The following is a 24,773-nucleotide window of genomic DNA, read 5'->3' as shown; positions in this document are numbered from 1 at the left end:
AGCTTTTTCCAACCCCTCACTTTCAGTCTGAGTGTCTTTTTCCCTAAAGTGAGAGTCTCTTGTATGCAGCTTATTGAAGTTCTTGTTTTTTTTTATCCAAACATCCATTTTATCTTTTGATCAGAGCATTTAGTCCATTGATATTTAAAGTAATTTTTGATACACATGTATTTATTGCCATTTTATTACTTGTTTTCTAATTTTTTGGTACTTCTTTTTCATTTCTTTTTGATTTTCCTTTTGTGGTTTAATGATTTTCCTTTGCAGTATGCTTGAGCTCTCTCTCTCTTTTTTTTTTTTTTTTTGGTTTGTTTTTGGTTTTTGTGAACTATTGCATATTTTTAGTTTGTACATACCATGGAGTTCAAGTATGTTGACCCATATCTGTATCTACTTGCTTTAAACTGATAGTCATTCAAATTCAAACATTCTAAAATATCTAAACTTTTTTACTCCCCTTCTCTACATTTTGTGATTTTGGTATTCTACTTTACATCTTCATGCTTATCCTTTTACTGTTGTTGTACTTATAATTACTTTTACAAAATTTTTTATTGTTTTTTAATCTACATCCTGGCTTAAGTTACCGTTGATCCTTTTATATAGTTGCCTTTCCTATTGTGATTTTCCCCTTTCCTATAGCTTCTTGCTTCTTTACTATGTAGAGAAGATGCTTTACTATTTCCTTTTGAATAGGTCTAGTGTTGCTGAGTTCTTTTAGTTTTTGTTTGTCTGAGAAATTCTTTATTTTTCCTTCTATTCTAAATGGTTATCTTCCTGGATGGAATATCCTCAGTTGCAGGTTCTTCCCCTTCAGGACTTTGAATATTACTATGCTACTCCCTTCTGGCCTGTAAAGTTTCTGCAGAGAATCAGCTGATAGCCTTATGGGGGTTCCTTTTTAACTCTTTGTTTTTCTCTTGCCACCTGTAGAATCTTGTCTTTATCTTTCATTTTTGCCATTTTAATTACGATATGTCTTGGTGTGGGTCTGTTTGGGTTCATCTTGTTTGGGACCCTCTGTGCTTTCTGTAGCTGGCTATCTGCTTCCTTCTTAAATTTGGGAAGTTTCAGCCATAATTTCTTCAAATACATTTTTAAAATCTCTCTCTCTTCTCCTTCTGGAACCCTCATTATGCATAGTTTGGCATGTTTTATATTATCCTATATGTCTCATGTTGCTTTCATTTTCAATTTGTCTTTCTGTCTGCTGTTCTGATTGGTGATTTCCATTGTTCTATCTCCAAATCAATTACTCATTCTTCTGTGTCATTTAATCTGCTATTCATTGCTTCTAGATTAATTTTTATTTCAGCAATTGAATTGTTTTTTTTTGACTGGTTCATCTGTATGGGTTCTAGTTCACTGTTACAGTGATCTGCATTTCTATTGATAATCTTTCTTTATTCAGTTAGAATTTTTATTACCACCTTTTGAACTTGCAGTCTAGTAGACTGGTGAGCTCTGTTTTATTATTTGTTCTTTCAGGGGATTTGTTCTTTCAGGGAATTTCTTTTAATTGGTAATATTTCTTCTGCATTTTTATTTTATTTAACTTTCTCTGCCTCTGTGAATTTAGGAGAAACTGTTATCTACTGTGGTCTTGAAGGGGTGTTTTTATGTGGGAGCATCTGTGTGTAGCTTGTATGTGTCCAAAGTCTTTGGTGCAAGGCTGTTTTGGGTATGGACTCTGGGCACACATTTCCTCAGGATGTGCTGGACATTATACCTTGATAGGGTATGGTTGATGCAGGGGCATTTAGAGTCTATTCAGGTTGTAATGCAGGGCTTTCTCTGTTCCATGACTGTCACTGCCTTGTCAAAGATGGGATCTGCTCCCCAGCTTTTGGAACAGAAGCTCTGAGGGTCAAGTTCTTTCAGTCATCATTGTCCTTGAGTGTGTGCTCTTTCCCAAATGAGTTGACTGCTAAAACAGATGAGGATTGTGCGGTTACAGAGGACCTATGCTCCACCTATATAGGTGTCTGCAGTTCCACTCAGAGGCAACCCAAGATTGCATCCCTTTTTCTGTTGTGTTTGTCCCAGATCTAGTGCAAATCTGTGCTGTGGAGTTGGCCAGGGCTGAGAGTCAGGGAGTTGTGGCACAGGAAATTAGGTGGCTGTATGGCAACCTGAAATTTGGGCTACCTCTCTAGCAGGCCTATCCCGGGACTCGTCTGCCCAAATCTAGTGCTAAGTTGCAGTGTGGAGTGGGTTGAGCTGGGCTGCTCTCACTGGGAGATGGACTGCTGCATACTTCTTAGCATGCTTTCAGTGGCCACAGTCACGCTACCTGGACCATGCCCCAGGCCCTCCAGGCTATCTCTCTGTAGCTAGATAGAGTCCTGTCGCAGCGCCTGTCTGCCCGAAATTCAGTGCATAGTCCCGTCCTGCTTTTGTTGCAGAACCTCATGCACATGCTGACAATGGCCACATTCTCCCCACCTGGATCACACCCCAGGCACTCCAGTATGTCTCTATGCAGCTAGAATAAGTCTCTTCCCAGATCAGAACATCTTCTCAGGTGTTCATGCATTAGGTTTGAGGAATGCAGTGAGGCAGCAGCTGCCAGTGTAAGGTTCCCTCTGCCTTTATTGTTGGCAAGCCAACATAAGCATGCTCCTTGAAAGTGGAGTCTAGGTTTCTCCAGCCCTTCTGTCTGTCCCAGCGGATTTCCAGCAAGCAAGGGGTCTTGTCTTCTCCACACAGAACCCCAGGACTGGGATGCCCAGATTGTTGCTTGACTTGGTCTTTCTCCAGGGTAAGATCCAGCTGTATAGACCTTCTTTTCCGTATAGATTCCTCCTAGAGGCTGAGGTCCCAACCCGATGCCTTTTATTTCCATCCTACCCAGTTACATTGAGATCTTTCTTGCAGCTTTAGTTGTATGAGTTCTTCTGCAAGTTTCCAGTTTCCCATGAGAATTGTTCCACATGTAGATGTATTTTTGATGTGTATTTTGATGGTGGGAGGTGAGCTCCATGTCTTCTACTCCACCATGTCTTGCTCTCCCTCCTTCTCTTGTTATTGATTTCATGACATTATGGTCAGAGAACATATTTGGTATGATTTCAGTCTTCTTGAATTTGCCAAGACTTGTTTGTGGCCTAACATATGGTCTATTCTAGAAAACGTTCCATGTGCTTGAAAAGAATGTATATTCTGTTGCTGGACAGAATTTTCTGTATGTGTTTATTAGGTTCATTTGTCTGTAGTTGTTCAAATCTGATGTTTCCTAACTGATTCTCTTTCTGGAAAATCTAGCCATTGTTGAGAATGGGAATATTAAAGTCCCCAACTATTATTGTATTGCTGTTTATTTCTCCTTTTAGTTCTTTTACCATTTGTTTTATATATTTGGTTGCTCTCATGTTGGGTGAATATTTATGATTGTTATATATTTTTGATGGACCCCTTTATTATTATTTAATGACTTTGTCTCTTACGATTTTTAGTTTAGGGTCTATTTTGTCTGATATGATTATAGCTACTCTTGCTTTTTGTTTATTTGTTTTTTGAATTACCAAATATCTTCTTCCATTCCTGTAATTTGTCTTTGTGTGCCTTTAAAGCTAAAGTGAGTCTTTTGTAGATAATCATTGGATCTTGGTTTTTTGTTTTGTTTTGTTTTTAGCCATTCAGCTGTTCTGTGTCTTTTTATTGGAGAATTTATCCATTTATGTTTAAAATAATTATTGACAGGTAAGGGTGTACTATTGTCATTTTGTTCATTGTTTTCCTTTTTTTTCTTTTTGGAGATCCATTATTTCTTCTTATCTTGAGGCTTATGTAAAATATTTTAAAATTATAATAGCCTATTTTAGACAAAGTTAACAACTTAACTTTGATAGCATTACTAACCTTTACACTTCTCCCCTTACATTTTAGGTTGTTGATATTATTGTTTACATATATTTTATATGGTGTACCTAATAACAGATTATTTTAGTTATCATACTTTTCAATAATTTTTTAACTTTTTAACTAGAGTTGTAAGTGAAATACATCATCATTACCATATTAGAGAATCTAACTTTGACTATATCTTTACAATTACTGGTAAATTTTACACTACTTTTATATGTGTTTACAAAGTGAATTAGCATCCTTTTATTTCCATTCAAAGAACTCCCTTTAGGATGTCTTTTAAGTCAGGACTAGTAGTGCTGAACTCCTTTAGCTTTTTTGTTTGTTTGGGTAAGCCTTTATCATTTATGAAGAATAGCTTTGCTGGGCATAGTGTTCTTAGTTGACTTTTTTCTCAATATTTTGAATATAATATCACATACCTTTATTATAGTTTAAGTTTTTAATTCTTGTTTTCCTTCCCATCCTCTGTCTTTTGCCCTTTTTGGGGGGCATATCTATTCTTCCTTGGGTACTTGTAATTCAGTGTCCATTCTTGAGATTTTTTTGTCTTTCACTTCAGTTTTTGTCCCTAGTTTGGTTGAATACATTCATATCTTCCTCTGGTTTTCCATTTCTGTTTTCAGACTTTGAACTTAAAATTTATGCCATTCTCTAATATCAGCGGTTATGTGTTCAGTGATATTAAATTTATTTTGCAAAATTTTGTTACACTTTCTGTGCCTCATGTTTCCTTTTAGGTTATCATGCACCAAAATGTCTCAATAATAATTTTCTGCTGTATAATTATCAGAATTTTAGTAGGTGTTGAATGTCTTGTTTTTTCTGTTCGTATTTATTTGTGTTGCATTTTCCTGAAGCAGCAATAATAGCAGGAGGGGAGTTTGGGTGACTAACTCAATTCCTTACTTTATGAATGTTCTCTAATTTTGCTACAGTGAGTACAGTCTTTTAAATAAATATTTTTTGTTGTTGCTGTTGCTATTTTGTATTTTTCCTTGTTTGTACATCCTTTATTGTATATTATTTTAGTAGGATATTTTATCTTTTCTCACCTTCTTTTTTTTTCCTCACTAGCAAACATTCATGGCTACCTCTGTCTTCCAGGGAAGGAACAGTACCCTCCTGTAATGGTTATCCATGGCTGCATAATAATCATTTCAAAACTTGATGTTTAAAAATAATATTGGCTTAAGATTTTGTGGGTTATCTGGGAAGGGAAGAACTCAACTGGGACAGCTTGTCTGTGCTTCATGTGTTGTCCCCTGGGTTCACTTATGCAAGTGCAGTTTGGGCTGGAGGACCCAAGATGCCTTTGGTGACTTCTGCTAAGATGACTAATATCTGTATCTGAACACTGTATAAATTTTAAAATTTCAAATCCTTTTTACTCATAAGATTTTAACCTAAATCCAAGATTTTAAGAATTTCCCAGTTTCAAATAGGAAGTAATTGTTCTTATTCCAAAGATGAAAATACAGTGCACATAGAAATTAAGTGGTGCTAAATCAGTGGAGAAAGAATATCTTCCTTATTAATGTCCCCCAGGTAACGATTAAACATCTACTCAGTGGGTTAAAGATAACTCATTCTTTTTCCCTTGCCTAGGTATAGATTTGGAGTATGTGTTGCCTTGGGAACAAAAGGGAATTTGGTTAGCCTGTCTGGAAAGTAGGGTATTATCTAGTCAGGTGGCTACAACATCCTTACTTGTTGACAAAGATTTATAGTGTTTCATTAGGATTAAAATCTCTCATTACTCAAAGTGGTTTGTGAGTCAGCAGTGTTAACATCATCTGGGAGCTTGTTAGAAATACAGAATCTCAAGTCCTACAGAATCATAATCTTCATTTTAATAAGATCCATAGTGGATTCCTGTGCATATTAAAATTAGGGAGTCACTGGTATAATCTGTTTTTGAAAAAGCTGAACCTATGGTTAACCCCATAAGAAAGGTGTCTGTTCAGGCATGATTGCATTTAATCATAACTTATGAAACAGTTTTTTCAAAATAATGAAGTCTATAAATTATCATTAAAGACACTGTTAAAATATGCAGAAATGAAGATAGCCTTTGCCTCTAAAGAATGCTATAGAATAGAACAAGAGAAAAAATACAAACATATAATCTCAGTACAAGGCATTTAGGGATACTTTCTGTACAAGAGCTACAGATTATAAAGGGAGGGCAGCTCTGAGAGAGATCAAGGAAGACTACATGTAGGAGTTAGCATTTGAACTGGTTTTACCAAAGATAAACAGAAGTAAAGCAAAGTAAATTATGGTGAGCAAATCCTTAATAGGAAAATGTAAGCTATTTATCTAAAACACAGGGTACTTATAAAGGAACATAAACAAAAGCTAGAAAGGTATGATAAGACCAGATACATTATCGGTTTCCTCCCAGCTTAGTATTCTCTTCTCATGATAACAACCAGTATCCCAATGTGTAGGGTATGTAAGCAGTTTGTGGTAAAGGAAATGGATTTTAAAACTAGACCAACTTGGATTGAAATCTTAGTCGTGCCTCTTATTAGATACAGGTCCTTGGCTAAGTCACTTCAACACTTAGCCTCATTGAGCATTGGTTGTATTAATTCATGCATGTAAAATATCTAGCACAATGTCTGGTACATAATTACTCCATAGCATTATTTTCTCCACGTGGGTTTTGACATCTTGTCAGCTAGGTCACATGCCAAATGGAGCAGTAAAATTTTCAGATGTACCTTGGCCTTCAATTTATGTGCTCTAGAGTTCTAGAAATCCCAAGTAGAAATGGAAGAAAAGTAAAGAATGTATTTCTATCTCTCCAACAAAAGACAGTACAATTCCCTAACCGGAAGTAATGTAAAATGCTTCATGCCTTAGGTGTGGAATCATTTGATGTTAGAGGTTCTAACTATGATAAAATATTAAGCCCCAAAGCTGATTTCATTTTTTCATCTGTAAAATGAGAATAAAGCCTATTTCTCAATGCTGATAGAAGGATAAGATTACATGTGTATTTTTATATTATGCAACACAGGGCCTAGCATGTAGTAAACATTCAATGAATGATAGCTATGATCATGATGATGGTGATTACTTTACATCAGTAAACTGGATAAGTAGCATTTATCCTAATTCTACTTGACAACACCCCTTGTCCAGCTGTATAACAAAGCATAGTGGAACGTATAAGATTTAACAATGCTTAAACTTTTCTGTCTCTTTGAGCCCTGCAATGCCTTCAGCAGGGTGACCTTGGGAAGTTTCTTAAAATGTTTTTCTGTCTCACCACTGACATCATCTTTGACAAGATCGTAAACAATCTCTACCTCAGTAAATCCAGTGGTAGAGTCTTGGTCCTCATCTTACTGAACCTTTTGGCAGCATTTTTCAAAGTTGATTGCTCTCTCCTTGACACACTTCCTGTAGTTTCAGTGACACCACTCTTCCTGGTCTCCTCTTCTACATCCATATAACTTACGGCTTTTTCTACCACACTTTCATGATTGCTTCTTTTTTTCTTGACCTCTCCATGTGGAGTACTCCAGGGATAGGCATCAGCTCCTTTCTCTCCTTTATCTACACTAGTTCCTGCTGATTGATTTCAGAGCCATGGCTTTCAAAGTAATAATATACAGACAAGTACCAAATGTACATCTCTAACCCTGGCCTCTTCCTAAGCTATAGACTCATATTCTGTATCCAATTTATCAGCCTGTTTCCTAGGGCTGCTGTACCAAATTACCACAAATTTAGTGGCTTAAAATAACAGAAATAAATTTTCTCACAGGTCTAGAAGCCAGATGTCTGAAATCGAGTTGTTTGCAGGGCTGCCCTCTGCCTCCATCTTCATGGCCTTCTCCCCTTTTTTCCTGTGTCTGTGTCTTCTCCCCTTCTGGCTCTTATAAGGATACTTGCCATTAAATTTAGGGTATACCCCAGTAATCGAGAAGTATCTCATCTAGAGATCCTTGACTTAATTACATCTTCCAATATCCTTTTTCCAAATAAGGTCATAGTCACAGGTTCCGGGGGTTAGGATGTAGACATACCCTTTTTAGGGGCCACCATTCAACCTACTACATAACTCCTCTGTGGGCTCTACTTTCAAATATCTCCCAAATCCAACAATCTTCCACCATCTTCACAGCTTCCAGGCCAGTTGAAGCCACCATCGTCTCATGTCTAGACTCTGCACACCTACTTAACTGGTCTCCCTGCCTCTGATTTTCCATAGTCTATTCTTTCTGCACAGCAGTCAAAGTGGTCTTTTAAAATCTAAGTGGAATCACATCGCTTCCCTCTTCAAATTTCTCTAACATTTCCCATCATACTAAAAACAAAATTCAAAGTCCTCATCAAAGGCCTCCAAGGCCTTGCAGGGTCTGGCCCCTGACCACTATTCCAAACTCATCTACCACCAGCCTCCCTGATTACTCTGCTTCAGTCACAGTGATTTCTTGCTCTTCCTTGATGACACCAAGTATCATCAGGAATCAGGGACATATTTCCTCCCAGATCTCTACCAGGTTCCCTCTCTTACTTCTTTCAAGTTGCTGTTCAAATAGCATGTCTTTATTTTATTTTATTGTATTTTTACATTATATTCCCAGGACTTATAGCTGGAAGTTTGTACCTTTTGATCAACTTCACCCATTTCACCCCTCCCCCTGCCCCCCACCTCTCCCACCACCAATCTGTTCTCTGTATCTATGAGTTCAATGTTTATTTTTAAGATTCCACATATTAGTGAGATCATATGGTATTTATCGTTTTCTGACTTATTTCACTTAGCATAATGCCCTCAAGTTCCATCCATGTTGGCACAAATGATAGAATTTCCTTCTTTATGGTTGAATAATATGCCAGTGTGTTTGTGTACATATTTGCATGCACATTTGCACGTGTGTTTGCCACATTGTCTTTATCCATTCACTCGTCGGTGGACAGCTAGTTTGTTTTCATGTTTTGGCTGCTATGAGTAATGCTGCAATGTACATAGGGGTGCAGATATCTTTTCAAAATAGTGATTTTGTTTTCTTTGAATAAATACCCAGAAGTAGAATTCCTGGATCATATGGTAGTTCAAATTTTAATTTTTTGAGGAAACTCCATACTGTTTCCCATAGAGGCTATATGATTTTACATTTCCACCAATAGCACACAGGTGTTCCCTTTTCTTCATATCTTCACAACACTTGTTATTTCTTGTTGTTTTGTTGATAGCTGTACTCACAGGTATGAGATGATAATCTCATTGTGGTTTTGGTTTGCATTTCCTTCATAATTAGTGATGTTGAGCCCTTTTCATGTACCTGCTGGGCATCTGTATGTTGTCTTTGGAAAAATGCCTATTCACATCTTCTGCCCATTTTAAAATCAGATTGTTTGTGTGCTTTGCTATTGAGCTATATGGGTTCTTAGTATCTTTTGGATATTAGCCCCTTATCAGATATACGGTTTGTAAATATTTTCTCCCATTCCATAGGTTGCCTTTTTATTTCATCAATGGTTTTCTTTGCTATGTAGAAGCTTTTTGGTTTGATATAGTCCTGCTTGTTTATTTTTATTTTGTTGCTTTTGCCTTTGGTGTCAAATCCATGAGATCATTGCCAAGTCCCCTGTCAAGGACAGCATGTCTTAAAGAGACTCTCTCAGGACTCTCCTTCTAAATAGACTTGCCTGGGCACTCTTTATCACCTTGTTATCCTTTACTTTTCTCTATAACACCTGATGTCATATGTGCCCTTTTACTGCTCCTTGTATGTCTGTATGTCTACTTCTCAAGAGCTGGGGCTTCATCTTGTACACCTGTTTCTACAGTACCTACAGCAGTCTCTGAAAGATCATAGAAATTTCAAAATTATTTTTTGAATAAATGAATGAATGAATGAGAGAATATTCCTCATAAAAGACCAAAGAGGCAAGAGATTTTGGAGTAGTGATGGAGGCATATTAATCTAGGATGTACTTTATTTTATGTATCTATTAATCTTCAACTTGCAAAACAGATAAATAGGCAGTTTTCCCCTTATTTTTCCTTTTCCTTTTTGGAAATTAGATGATGGATCTTAGACATTTAGTGTTGATCTGAACAATGAGAGTGAAATGAAAACTTGAGGTAACTATCTAATTCAGAATACAGGACATTTGTCACTTCAACTATCTGAATGTTCAAAAATGTTTTAAGAAAGCTTAAAATATTTCAATAGCAGCTTGAGTTGCTTTATAAATACTTGAAAAAGAGCATGTATTAATTTTTTTTAAATTGAGGTATAGCCAGTTTACAATGTGTCAATTTCTGGTGTACAGCACAATGCATCAGTCATACATGAATATACATATATTCACTTTCATATTCTTTCTCACCATAAGCTATTACAAGATATTGAATATAATTCCCTGTGCTACACAGTATAAACTTGTTTATCTATTTTATATATATTAGTCAGTATCTACAAATCTTGATCTCCCAGTTTATCCCTTCCCACCCACTTCCCCCTGGTAACCTTGTGTGTTTCTATGTCTGTGAGTCTGTTTCTGTTTTGTAAAGAAGTTCATTTGTCTTTTTTTTTTTTAGATTCCACATATAAGTGATATCATGGTATTTGTCTCTCTTTCTGGCTTACTTCACTTAGGATGACATTCTCCAGGGCCATCCATGTTGCTGCAAATGGCATTATTTTATCATTTTTATGGCTGAATAGTATTCCATTGTATAAATATACCACAGCTTCTTTATACAGTCACCTGTCGATGGACATTTAGGTTGCTTCCATGTCTTGGCTACTGTAAACAGTGCTGCTATGAACATTGGGGTGCATGTATCTTTTGGAATTAAGGGTCCCTCTGGATATATGCCCAGGAGTGGGGTTGCTGGATTATATGGTAAGTCTATTTTCAGTCTTTTGAGGAATCTCCATACTGTTTTCCACAATGGCTGCACCAAACTGCAGTCCCACCAACAGTATAGGAGGATTCCCTTTTCTCCACACCTTCTCCAGCATTTATTATTTGTGAACTTTTCAATGATGGCCATTCTGACTGGTGTGAGGTGATACCTCATTGTAGTTTTGATTTGCATTTCTCTGATAGTGATATTGAGCTTTTTTTCATGTGCCTATTGGCCTTTCATATGTCTTCATTGAAGAATTGCTTATTTAGGTCTTCTGCCTATTTTGGGGTTGGGTTGTTTGGTTTTTTTTTTTTACTTTGTTAAGTTGTATGAGCTGTTTATATATTCTGGAAATTAAGCCATGTCAGTCTCATCTTTTGGAAATATTTTCTCCTATTCTGTAGGTTGTCATTTTGTTTCGGTTATGGTTTCCTTTGCTGTGCAAAAACTTGTAAGTTTAATTAGGGCCCATTTGTTTATTTTTGCTTTTATTTCTATTGCCTGGGTAGACTAGAACATGTATTAATTAGCATGCTCTTTTATCTCCTGTCGATCTCTCTGTCTCTGTCTCTCTTTCTCTTGTCTCTTACCAGTTTGCTTTCACCCAGGATTTATTGAAAAATTTACTTTTTTTTCCATTTCCACTAAAAGCTGCAATTCTGAGGTTACATAATGAGTCACTTAGGGACTGAGTCAACACAAGGATGCAGGCAAACAGATTCAGTCTGGACCCGAAACCTGACATTTAACAACATCTTGTTTTTAATTTGCCCTATTCATGACAATTAGTCTGTAACAGGGCCACCAGTGTTTTGAATGCGGGTGATTTGAAGTTCTCTCTATCCTTGCAGGTAGGTCTCTATTAGATAGATAAAAAGGGGTCCTGAGCCAAGAAGAGGCTAGCAAATCTGAGGATGTTCACCCCTACCTCCCACTGCCCATGGAGCAGCAAGTCTCAGGAGAAAGGGTACATCTCTCTAAACTCAGTTCCATCTGTAGATGTGTTTTTCTGGTGAAAAGTAATTTAAAAATTTTATAAGAAGTTTTTACATAATTCTCAAAGATAAGATCCAGATTTCAAAGATATCATGCACTTATTATGGGCCTTAAAATACCGAGACCCTGGGATGCACCTTTACTCTCCTCTGTGGGAAGGAGTGTTTCTATGGAGATATCTGAGCAGCACTGGAAGAAAGCACTGTGTTCCAGAAGTTTTGGTCTAGAGTATAATTTGTTCCTGAAGCAAATTTCCATTTTGAATGGTTATCCCATTTGAGTTAGAGTTTATAGTAAGTTATAAAATACCTACCTGGTAACGGCAACTGAAACAAAACTAAAATCAGAAGAAGTAACCTTTGATCAAGAGATGTTTTAGACATCTTAGAACTTGTAAGTACATCCAGAGGGTCGAAACAGTGCTTTTTTTTTTTTTTTTTTTTTTTTTTTTTGCACACTTTGGTGAAAAAAAAGTTTTTATGGTTCATTCTTGTGCATTGTTTAAAGATGTGATAAAATTTTTAAAAGTCAAAGTAAAAACATCTTTAAAGCAACCTTTGGTTCCTCGGTTTAGTTTATTTTTATAATAAAAACAGCAATAATTATATATTCTTCTCTTTCTGTTTGATCTGTGATGTTTAGAATGTGTCCCATAAAAGTAAGAAGTGTTAGGGTTAATAATTTAAACATAGAGTGTTTGTTTTCAGGATTTTTGCCTCTCAAAACAACAGCTTCTGTCTAACGAGCAGCTCATCACTGTCTGGGATCTATTCTTCTCTTTATTTTATATTTTGTGGTTTGTCCAGCATAAATTTACTAACCTAAGACACAGGCCTGAGAGGAGTGAAGTGGGAAAAGGAGATTCTTGCCAGCCCCTTGGGCTCTCAAGGGTAGAGCAATAATAAAATCCTCCTCTTTCAGTATTTAAGATCAGATATCCCCCAAAGGAGCACATGTTAACATTTATTTTAATACCTTAGTGACTGAATAATAGGTAGCAGGAACTGGCCAGCAGTAGGCTAAGAATAGGTCAGGGGTCTAGAGACTGAAACCCACATGTGTGTGACTTTTAGCTATTCAGAGGGGCCATGACGGAAAATGGCCAACCTATAAATTCAAGAAGCATTTGGCCATGTTAACTTACTCCACTAGATTTCAAAGGATAGTGGTTTTGTGGATCTAATAAATCAAGACTTAGTTTTAAATCCAACAAATTCTATTGAACTTTTTCTATGTGCCAGGCCATGGGCTTGTACTTTCAAATACATTAGCTCATTTAATTCTTAGAATAAATGTCTGAACATGGATTAAGGTAATGGGGGCTAAATAGTAAAGTAGAATGGGTTAAAACTATAAGACAAGCATGCGAATGTCTGTGTAGATAGGGAATGAACAATTTCAGTTTGGGTGCCAACAGCATAACAGTGAAATTAAGATCATATGCAGTGGGGTGGGTATAGCTCAGCCACAGAGCACATGCTAAGCATGCACAAGGCCTGGGTTCAACCCCCAGTACCTCCATTAATAAATACATAAACAAACCTAGTTGCCTCCCACCTCCAAAATTTTATTTTAAAAATAAAAAAGATCATATGAAACCTCTTCCATTGGCTATGTAGGTGAGAGGCCCTGACCCACCTAATTCTAACTCATTGTCTGTATGGTCATTAAACCAGGCAATCCTGTTGGACTCAACACATCATAACCCTACACATAGATTTTCCTCTAGTTCCTCTCTGTAATCAGTTGGAGTTTGTCAAACTATAGGATTCACAAGAATTTCCACATAGGTTTTCACATACAAAACCACATTTACAGGCATGCATCAGTTTACCGTGCTTCACTTTATTATACTTTGCAGATATTTTGTTACAAATTGAAGGTTTGTGGTAACCTTGCATTGAACAAGTCTATTGGCACCACTTTTCCAACAAAATTATTTTTAATGAAGATGTGTACATTGTTTAGACATAATGCTATCACACACTTAATAGATTACAGTATCGTGTAAACATAACTTTTATATACACTTGGAAACCAAAAAATTCATGGGACTCACTTTACTGCTATATCCCCTTTATTGCAGTGGTCTAGAAAGAACTCACAACATCTCTGAGGTGGGCCTGTACTGACTCTGGTGTTGTGTCCCTCCAAGGTACAACCATGAGCATCATGGGTGAGAAGGAAGGAATGCACACAAATTGAGCTAGGCACCACAGAGGCAGTTCCTAATACCACACTCCTCTGACATTTGTTATTTCCTTGTCAACCGGCTGTCAGAACGTGTATTAACATGCCCAGGTCACATCACTAGTGACACAGCAGGAATTTGAACCAAGTTTAAATTCAAACAAAAGCCCCAACTCTTTATGATTTCCACTTTTCCTAGGAGATAGATATTGGCCTGGGAAACATGGCTTCAATAAAAGGAAGAAAAAGGGATCTGCTTGGGGATGAGAGGTAATCATAGGTGTTGCATAGAAACAAGATGTGTCAAGTTAAACTTCACCACCTCACAATTTTGTCTTAAGTGGTCTTTACTATTAAAGATCATGTCATGTGACACCTTTGGAACAGGCTTTGTTCTGGATACATTTTCTATGTATAAAATAACTAACAGCCAAAGAGATGTATGGAATCACCTCATCCACTAGATCCCTCAAGAAAACATAATGAGCTATTATAATAATCATGCATTTTTGTCTTTGTTTCTCAATAGGTCAAATCAGAGTTTTGGTATTTGTGTGTGTGTTTGTTAATCACAGTAATAATGATAGTGGCATTAGATAGATATTAGCAGTTTAAGATGGAAAAACACCCATACCAGTAGAAAGCTTTTAAAACATTAAACTTTGATTTTGAATTTCCATACTGTAGAGTTAAGAGGAATTTTTAAAGAGAGTTGTAAAATCATGACTCTTAGAGATATAAAATGATCACATCAAAGATTTCATTTAATTCATCAACTAACAAGGGAACGAGACCAGTGTTGCAGCTTGTTCAAGGGGAAGTCAAGGAACCATTAATTCATGTGACAGAGAGAATGTTGAAATGAATTTATGAATGGGCTCAAAAGTGGCTCTCTTCACCAGAAAGAATTACAGGAATTATCGTATTACTCTTAGCTATTTACAATTTAGAGAGCTATAAACCAGTTCAAAGGTGATGAAAAGTGCAGAGCCCTTTACAGAATTAGATAATTTCTAGGAGGCTCCAGCATTCCACCGAAAGGATATCCAGTAGTCTCTTCAGTTTATTACCAAGTCTTCTTAAATTTTTCCCTGGAAAAGATATCTCACAATGGCTATAAAATTTATTTTGTAAAATAAAAATATTTAAAGGAAGAGCAGTTATTAAAAGTATGTCCTATGTATGCCTAATCATGTTTTTGTGTTGCACAATTTCTACTAGCAGCTGAAAAATATACTAAATAATTATAAAATGTCCATGAAGAGTGCTTGTGTAATGCCTATTCAGACATTAATTTTTAAATTTATAGGACACCCTGGGCAGGTGGGAGACTCAGGTTCCAAGTCCACACCTGTGACTTAAATTGACTGGAAAGACACTTTAATAGATATGTGAGCAAATAGACATAGTGATATTTCCCAAAGAATTATTGAGGAACATCTACCTTTTAGGGTGGAAGATGTGATTTGCAGGTACGTGGACATGCATGACCTCAAAACATTGATTCACAACGTGATTCAGTTCTACAAAAGCTTTAGAAATGAAATGGCATTAGATTTTCTGATAGGAAAAAGGACCAACTTACAGGGCTGACATTGAGGACAAATAGGATTAATTGGCTGGGTATGGGGACCAAATGACAGGCAGAGTGTGTATGTGGAGGGGGATGGTGTGCATGTGCATGAGAGAGAAAGGGGTCTTGTGCACGACAGAGAGCTTCCTGCTGCGAACTTGTGGCCTGATTAGCCATGATAGAAAAAAATTCCTTTCCCTTAGAGTTGAATTCCCCTGGAAATATACCCACAAAAACTGCCCATCAGTCAGAACAACTAAGGACATGCAAGAGACAGGAGCATTGCAGTATTATATTTATAGGCTTATAGAAGTTTCAAAAATTGGAACACACAGCAATTTCAAAACAGCACAGTGTTTATATTTTATCATTTGGCTTTTTTGTTTAACAAATCTTTCTTTTGTGTACTTTATGCCTTTCAGTAATTCTACTCAAATGTGTAGATTTCTGTAGCAGTTAGTACTCAATCTGTATAAAATGACACACTTTTGGATTATTCTTCCTGAATAATTTTCAAAACAACTGGTATTGGATTTATTGTCACCCCCCCCCCCAAACGTGGCACCTGCTACACGGTCCCTCTGCTTTTGAGTTGTTTCTATGAGTGACAAGTATAGTAGACAAATCTTAGTTCCATTTATCTAAAGTAATAAATGAGAGACAATGGGATTCTCCCACAATACTGGTTTTAATATAGAAGAGATTTAAGAATAAATGTGTGGACAAGTCAAGTCTAGACTGCATATGGTATTTAGATTTTCAAAAGTTTGATACGTTTCTCTTATTAAGGTCTTTTTAAAAAAAATCAGCATTGGTATGTTTTAATCATAAATTCTTGTCTAAGAAACAGAAAACAAAAGGAATAAGTTAGTATTTTTCTAAATGTTGTGAATGTTAATAGCAGAGTCTACAGCTTCTATCTGGGGTCATTTCAGTCAAGCATTTGTATAAATGGACTAGAAGAAGAAAAATACAATAAACTCATGATGTCTGTAGGCTCGTAGATAACACTAAGTCAGGGAAAGTAAAGAACTAATAAATGCAAATAGGTAGACCATGAAGCCAAGTGAACCTTCGTGAGAGGAGGCATATGGATGTCAGGTAATTAACAAGTACCTTTTTGGTTTAGGCATTATTCTGAATGGTAAAAATATGGATTAGTAGAAGATGTGCCGTCTTAATTACCTGTAAATTCCACAGTGACTGTGACAGTACCAGCTTGACTTTATCTTAGTAAGTGGTAACTAAAATAGTGTTCTTTTGACGTTGAATGTTACAGTCTTTGTGGTAGTGTAGGAGTTTATACTGTGGTTTCTATGATCCTCTCTGAAAAAAGATACGGAAGACAAGATGGCTATTACTATAGAACAAAAGTAAAGAGTAAATCATTAGATTCATACTAGAGACTGGAAGGGATGTTTAAAAAATAAAGCTTTTAATTGAAATATACAGTAGCCCAAGTAAGCTCTAAGTTGTATAATGTTAGCCTGAAGGAAATAAAAATATAAAGGAAGAAAGCGCTATGAGAGGTAAAATGATTGAACAGTATGAAGGAAAATACACCTGACTGCCAACCCCTGTGTAACTATGAGTTGTTTCTATCATGTTGAAAGCAAAGTATATGGTAGTGATAATCTCTTTATTGATTAGAGTTGAGTAAAAACAAGAGGCTAGTATATCTTTAACTGTGCATGCTTGCCCAGTACCAAAGGAATCTGAGTGACCTGCTTTTGTAGATGGCTATTGAGCAGTGAGAATATCGAGAAATGTGGTTTCCCAAAGGCACAGACAGCCCTGACCCTAGATGGCTAAGTGAGCAGTGGAGCGTGAGTCTCTTGGAGCCTGTCTTTCCTCAGTCTTCTCTTGTTAGAACAAACCTCTCTTTCTATTTCTCTTCTCCAGAAGAAGGGTTCAACAAGGCTGGCTTTCCTCTGATTTCTATGGTGTAGGTCGTGGTTGGGTCTTGCTATATAATCATTAGAAACACTAGAAGGTAAAAAAAGTACAAACGAAAACAACAAACCTTCATGCCCTCATTTTGTTCGTTCTGATAACAGTCATAGAAAAAGGATTTTTCTTATGTCCATGTTGTGGCCTATGTTAAGTCTGCTGCTAATTTCTTTCCTGTTGCCTTCCATGACATTACAGTATTTTTTCTCCTTTCTCTTCTCTGATTATTCCATTTCGTTTTGGTGAAGTTCTTTGCTCTTATCATGAGTCATAAATTGTTTTCCCTCTGGATTTTCCCTGGATAATTTTGTCAGTTGGAATTCACTGCAGAAAACAGAGTTTTCTCTAGTTAGCATAAGCAGGAAGAAATTTACTACAGGGCATTCAATTATCTACAGAATCATTGTGAAAGTCTGAGAAACAGACTCATGGTTGGGCTTTCAGAAACATCAAGGACAAAAGGAAACTCTCCTTTACAACCAGGACGCCATTTGTCGAATTGTGAAGGTGTCACTGCTCCATCTGCCGACTTCAGAACCGAGCCCCGCTACCATAGAAAGGGAACTAAAATACACAAGACATATGATCAGAAATCTGCCCCAATGTGAGATACCACTTCCAGATGCTTCTTACAATAGAAACAGTATACGTAGCAGCAGAATTGCCATCACTTTACTTTGGCTTTCTAAATCTGACAAAAGGACATCCTTGGTAGAACTTAAATACTATCCAGAATTCTAAATGAAAGGGAGTATGGAAAAAAATGTAGTTTTGGCCTTCTAGCCTCTGAAGTAAGGATGGTGTATTAGACTAGAATGAGTTGGATCTATACTCATTTGACTACTCCGCACCCACGCATATTCTTTTAGCCACACTTAAACACTAACAGCAATTCAATACCAAGAAAACAGATAACTGAAAAATGGGCAGAGGACCCAAATAGACATTTCTAAAAAGAATACATAAAAATTTTGCCAACAGGTATAGGAAAAATGCTCATGTCACTAATTATCAAGGAAATACAAATCAAACCCCTCAATGAGGTATCACCTCTTGATGGAATGGCTGCTACCAAAAGACAAAAGTTAAAAAATATTGACAAGGATGAAGAGAAAAGGGAACCCTTGAGCACTGTTGGCAGGAATGTAAATTGGCCAGCCATTATGGAAAACATTTAAAAATTAAAAATGCTACCATGTAATCCAGCAGTATATATACTTCTGAGTATATATCCAAAAGAAATGAAATCAGTATCTTGAAGAGTTATCTTCATTTTTATGTTCCTTGTAGAATTATTCACAATATCAAAGATATGGAATCAATCTAAGTGTCCCTTGATAAATGAATGGATAAAGAAAATGTAGAGAGAGTAGGGGATCAAGGTGGTGGAGTAGGATGACATGGAGCTCACCGCCCCCAACAAACACATCAAAAATATATATACATGTGAACAGTTCTCAAGGAAAACTAACTAGAAACTGACAGAAGAACTTCTATACAACCAAAGCTGCAAGAAAGTTCTCCATGTAACCAAACAGGATGAGAAAAAAAGCATCAGATTGGGACCTGCATCCCTGGGAGGGATCTGTAAGGAGGAGGAAAGTCTGCATGGGTAGACCCTTACCCTGGGGAGTGAACAGGTCAAGGCCCAATCCTAGACCTAGGGTCCTGTGTGAAAGAGACAAGTCCCCTTGTCTACTGGAAAATCCTCTGAGACAGAATGGCTGAAAGTCTAGACTCTACTTGTGAGGACGGCATTTGTGCTGGCTTGCTGACAATCAGGACAGAGAGCGTTGCAGTAGTGGCTGCTGTATCACCATACTTCACAATCCAAAGGGGCAAACACCCTAGCCCTGCTCACTCCACACCACCACCTGGCATGAGATTTGGGCAGAGACTCAGTTTAGATGCACATAGAGAGAATAGGGTACCTTGGGTGTGATCCAGGCAGAGCTACAGAGACCAATGTCAGTGAGCACACAGGGTAGCGGGTGTAGCCAAGGCAGACATTTTCAGTGTGCATGTGCAGCAGCACCACAGGAGTGTGTAACAGCTAAGCTAAGCACTGAATTTCAAGAAGGCAGGCCCTGGGAGAGGATGCATCTAGCTACACAGAGGTACCCCAGAGGGCCTGGGGGTATAGTCCAGGTAGGGCAGCAATAATTATCAGCACACTTAGGAGTATACAGTGGTAACCTTCCCACCCAGAGCACCCTGAATAAGATTACTCCACACTGCAGCTTAGCGCTGGACCTGGGGGAGACAGTTCCTGAGAAAATCTGTCATGGGGCAGCCTAGATCTCAGATGGCAGCACAGCCACCTCAATTCCTGCAGCCACAGTGCCCCAACCCCCAGCCTCAGCCTACTCCACACCACAAACCTGTAGTATATCTGGGATGGACACAACAGAGAAAGTGATGTTACTTTGGGCTGCTTCTGAGCAGAAGCTTGAATGCCTACACAGGAGGCACGCAAGTCCTCTGTGATGGCACATGCCTCACTTTGCTTAAGCAGTTACATCCTTTGGGGCAGGGCACACATTCAGGGGAAACAGAGCCTAATTAAACCCGAACCTCAGAGCTTCTACACCAACTGGGGAGTAGGCCCTGCCCTTGACCAGGTGGTGACAGCATCAAGACAGAGAGGAAGCCCTGTCTCACACTGTGCAAAACTCCAGATATTCTAACACTAACCACACTCCTATCAAGGGGCTAACAGCCAGTACATCCTGAGAAAAGACATTATGGCTGGTATCCAGCCCTTGTACCAAAGACACTGGACACATAGAGTTTACATACAGAGGCTCCCACATAAAAACACCCCTTTAACACTACAGTAGGTAATTATTTCCCCTAAATTCATAGAGATAGAGAAAGTTAAGTAAATTAAATGGCTGGTATCCAGCCCTTGTACCAAAGACACTGGACACATAGAGTTTACATACAGAGGCTCCCACATAAAAACACCCCTTTAACACTACAGTAGGTAATTATTTCCCCTAAATTCATAGAGATAGAGAAAGTTAAGTAAATTAAATGGCAGACAAACTACTCCCAAATGTAAAAGAACAAGAGAAGTCCCCTGAAGGAACAAATGAAACAGAGCTCATCAGTCTATTAGACCCCAAGTACAAAAAGAAAGTAATAAAAATGCTGCCTGAATTAAGAAAGATTTCAACAGAAATGCAGATCACTGTAACAATGAACTACAAACTATAAAGATGAAAAATCAACAGGCAATTCAGTTGATATTGAGCATTTTTTCATGTGCCTATTGGCCATTTGTATGTCTTCATTAGAGAATTGCTTGTTTAAGTCCTCTGCCCATTTTTGGATTGGGTTGTTTGGTTTTTTCTTATTAAGTTGTATGAGATGTTTATATATTCTGGAAATTAAGCCTTTGTCATTTGCAAATATCTTCTCCCATTCTGGAGGTTATCATTTTGCTTATGGTTTCCTTTGCTGTGCAAAAGCTGATAAGTTTAATGAGGTCCCATTTGTTAATTTTTGCTCTTGTTTCTATTGCCTAGGTAGACTGCCCTAGGAGAATATTGCTAAGATTTATGTCAGAGAATGTTTTGCCTATGTGTCTTGTCTTATATTTAACTCTATAAGCCATTTTGAGTTTATTTTTTTGTATGGAGTGAGGGAGTGTTCTAACTTCATTGATTTACATGCTGCTATCCAGTTTTCCCAGTGCCACTTGCTGAGGAGACTGTCTTTTCTCCATTGTATGTTCTTGCCTCCTTTATCAAAGATTAATTGACCATAGGTCTGTGGATTTATTTCTGGACTCTATTCTGTACCATTGATCTGTACGTCTGTTTTTATGCCAATACCATGCTGTTTTGATTACTGTAGCTATGTTGTATTGTTTGAAGTCTGGGAGGGTTATTCCTCCAGTTTCATTCTTTTTCTTCAATATTGCTTTGGCAATTCTGGGTCTTTTGTGATTCCATATAAATTTTAGGATTGTGTGTTCTAGTTCTTTAAGGTAAAAAAGAAAGAAAAGAAAAAAGAAAAAAATGTCTTGGGTAATTTGATAGGGATCTCATTAAATCTGTAAATTGCCTTGAGCAGTATGGCCATTTTGACAATATTGATTCTTCCAATCCAAGAGCATGGGATATCTTTTCATTTCTTTAAGTCATCTTTAGTTTTCTTGATCAGTGTTTTGTAGTTCTCCATGTATAAGTCTTTCACCTCTTTGGTCATATTTATTCCTAAGTATTTTATTGTTCTGGATGCAATTTTAAAAGGGATTGTTTCTTTACTTTCTTTTCGTGCTATTTTATTGTTCATGTAAAGAAATGAAACAGATTTTTGTGTGTTAATCTTGTATCCTGCTACTTTGCCGAATTCTTTTATCAGCTCCAGTAGTTTTTGTGTGCAGCTTTTAGGGTTTTCTATATATAGTATCATGTCGTCTGCATATAGTGACAGTTTTGCCTCTTCTCTTCCAGTTTGGATCCCTTTTCTTTCTTTTTCTTGCCTGATTGCTGTGGCTAGGACTTCCAAGACTATGTTGAATAGAAGTGGAAAGAGTGGGCACCTTTGTCTTGTTATAGATTTTAGTGGGAAGACTTTCAGTTTTTCTCTGTTGAATACTACACTGACTGTAGGTTTGTCACTAATACCTTTTATTATGTTGAGGTATGTTCCCTCTATATCCACTTTGGAAAACGTTTCTTCTCTATAGCTCAGGGAACTATGTTCAGTATCTTGTAATAACCTCTAATGAAAAAACAATGAAACAAATATGTATATGTATATGCATGACTGGGATATTGTGGTGTACACCAGAAACTGACACATTGTAATTGACCATACTTAAGTAAAAAAAAAAAAAAAAAAAAAAAGAGTAATTAGGAAATCAACAAGTCTTATGTATGGGAATCATAGATAACACTGGTATAATTTTTAACAAGAACAAATTCAGAATTTAAAGTTTTCTTTTAGATTTCTTTATTTTTTAGACTTTGAGATCTAGAGAATAAATATCAGTCAGCCATTTACTAATTGCCTAATAATATACCAGACATTGTCCAAATATTTTTGTGTTCTTTCATAAATCTTTATAAAAGTTCAAAAAAAGTATTAGAAGAAATTATGGCTAAAAAACCCCCCAAACCTTATGGTTACCAAAGGGGGAGGCAGGAGGGATATATTAGGAGTACAGGAGTAAGAGATACAAATCTGGACTATACATAAAATAGATGAGAAACAAGGATTTACTGTAGAACACTGGGAATTATATTCAATATCCTGTAATAACCTAAAATGGAATATAATCTGAAAAAATTAAATTACTTCGTTCTACACCTGAAACTAACATAAATCAACTACAAAAAAAAGAAATTGTATATATGTGCATATATATGTGTATATATATATGTACAATGCAATATCATCCAACCTTAAAAAACCAAATCCCATCAATTCCTGCCATTTACAATGATACTGATGAATCTGTAGGACATTTTGCTAAGTCAAATAAACCTGGCCTAGAGAGACAAATACTGCATGATCTCAGTTATATGTGGAATCTAAAGAAGTCAAACTCATAAAAGGAAAAAGAATGTTGGTTGCCATAGTTTGAGGGATAAGAGAAATCTGAAATTGATGGTCAAGGAGTACAAATTTTTAGTTGCTCAAGATAAATAAGTTCTGGAGACCTAATCTATATCGTGGTGACTAGAGTTAATGATACTATATTATATACTTGACACTTATTAAGAGAATATATCTTAAATGTCCTCACCATAAAAAGAAGGTAACTATGTGAGGTAATGAATGTGTTAATTAACTTGATTGTAGTAATCAGTTCACACTGTGTGTGTGTGCGTGTGTGTGTGTGTGTGTGTAAACATCACATTGTACACCATAAATATATACAATTTTTATTTGGTGCTTATTCCTCAATAAAGCTGAAAAAACAAAACAACACTAGCAATATCAACATGCTCCCACTGAACACGATGGAACTGCGATTCATCAGATGAAGCCAAGCTCATCTTCCCTCTCAAAGGGGGAACTCAAATTCACATGAGTCACTGTTTCCACCCTGGATGAACACTCAATTCTTGTTTTTAGTTCAGTCACAGTACTACATAGATAGCCTGGACCTATGGACAAAATTGTAAAGTTGGCAATCACCACCCACCATGTATTGTCTGGGAAGGAAAGGAGAAACGAGATAGAGCAAAAGCATATACAGAACATATGCTCTATAAATACTTGATAATGATTAATTATATATTACATTAGTATATATATATTTTTTTTCTTTTTACAACTGTTCATGAGGTTGTAGTAAATATTTGTAACTTTCTCCGCTCCCATAGTCACTCACTGCAGTGATGTTGGGAACAGCACATTCAGGTCAGTACCACCAAGGCCAGACCCCCCCACCCTCTGTCAGACTGCTTGCGAGCAGCAAGGGCAAGTATAGACTCCACCTCACTTTCATCTTCCATATCTTGCTGAGATGCACCTGCCTTGTGAAATTGCGTCCCAAATTATGGCAACTTCCAAGGAGAAAATGGAATTTCTAACTTTCAGGCTTCGGTAGAGCACAGCAGAGTTTGGAATGGATATGGCGGGGCAGTTCTCCATGTCCATGACAGGACTCTTACTAGTTCACGTGTTCTTTAAGGGATCTTATCCACTCACAGGACTTCAGATGTAGTCCACAAACACTTGAGACCTGATAATTCAGAACTGAAGTTTTCTTTTTGGATTTTAGAAACCTAAAGCCCTTGCATACACTGTGTAATATTGACACTGACAGCAGGATTTGAGCAGCACCCCAAATCTGAATACATTAACATTTCTGTAGCAACAGGTATAAATAATCATCCTACTGGGGTAAATAAGGAATTTTTAAAGTTTAAACCAATTTTTTCAGGCTTTGCTTCCAAATGCATTTGCATGAAACATCAAAACAAAACACTTTCAAAGCTTTTGAGATTTGGAATTGTGGTTTGGTGCCGATTACTGGGGCTGATTCCCAATCTGTACTTCCAGTCCTGAGCTCTGTATTCTTATATACATCCTTCACATACATAAAACTACAGTGTTTTTCAAACTAACTCAAAACCCACGCTTCCTCATGTGTTCTCTGACTCAATGAAAGGCATCACTCTACCCATTTGTTGAAGCCAGAAACCTGTATGTCATCCAGGAAAATCCCTCTCCCTCCTCTACAAGCAGAATTCAAGTCCTGTCAGTCTTATTGCGAAAATCTCTCGCCAGCATACTCACTGCTTCCTGACTCCACCACCTCCTCTTTCAGTTCAGACCACCAACATG

The sequence above is a fragment of the Camelus dromedarius genome, chromosome 1 (genome assembly GCF_036321535.1).
Source record: "Camelus dromedarius isolate mCamDro1 chromosome 1, mCamDro1.pat, whole genome shotgun sequence".
Taxonomy (NCBI): domain Eukaryota; kingdom Metazoa; phylum Chordata; class Mammalia; order Artiodactyla; family Camelidae; genus Camelus; species Camelus dromedarius.
This window is presented reverse-complemented; position numbering follows the sequence as displayed.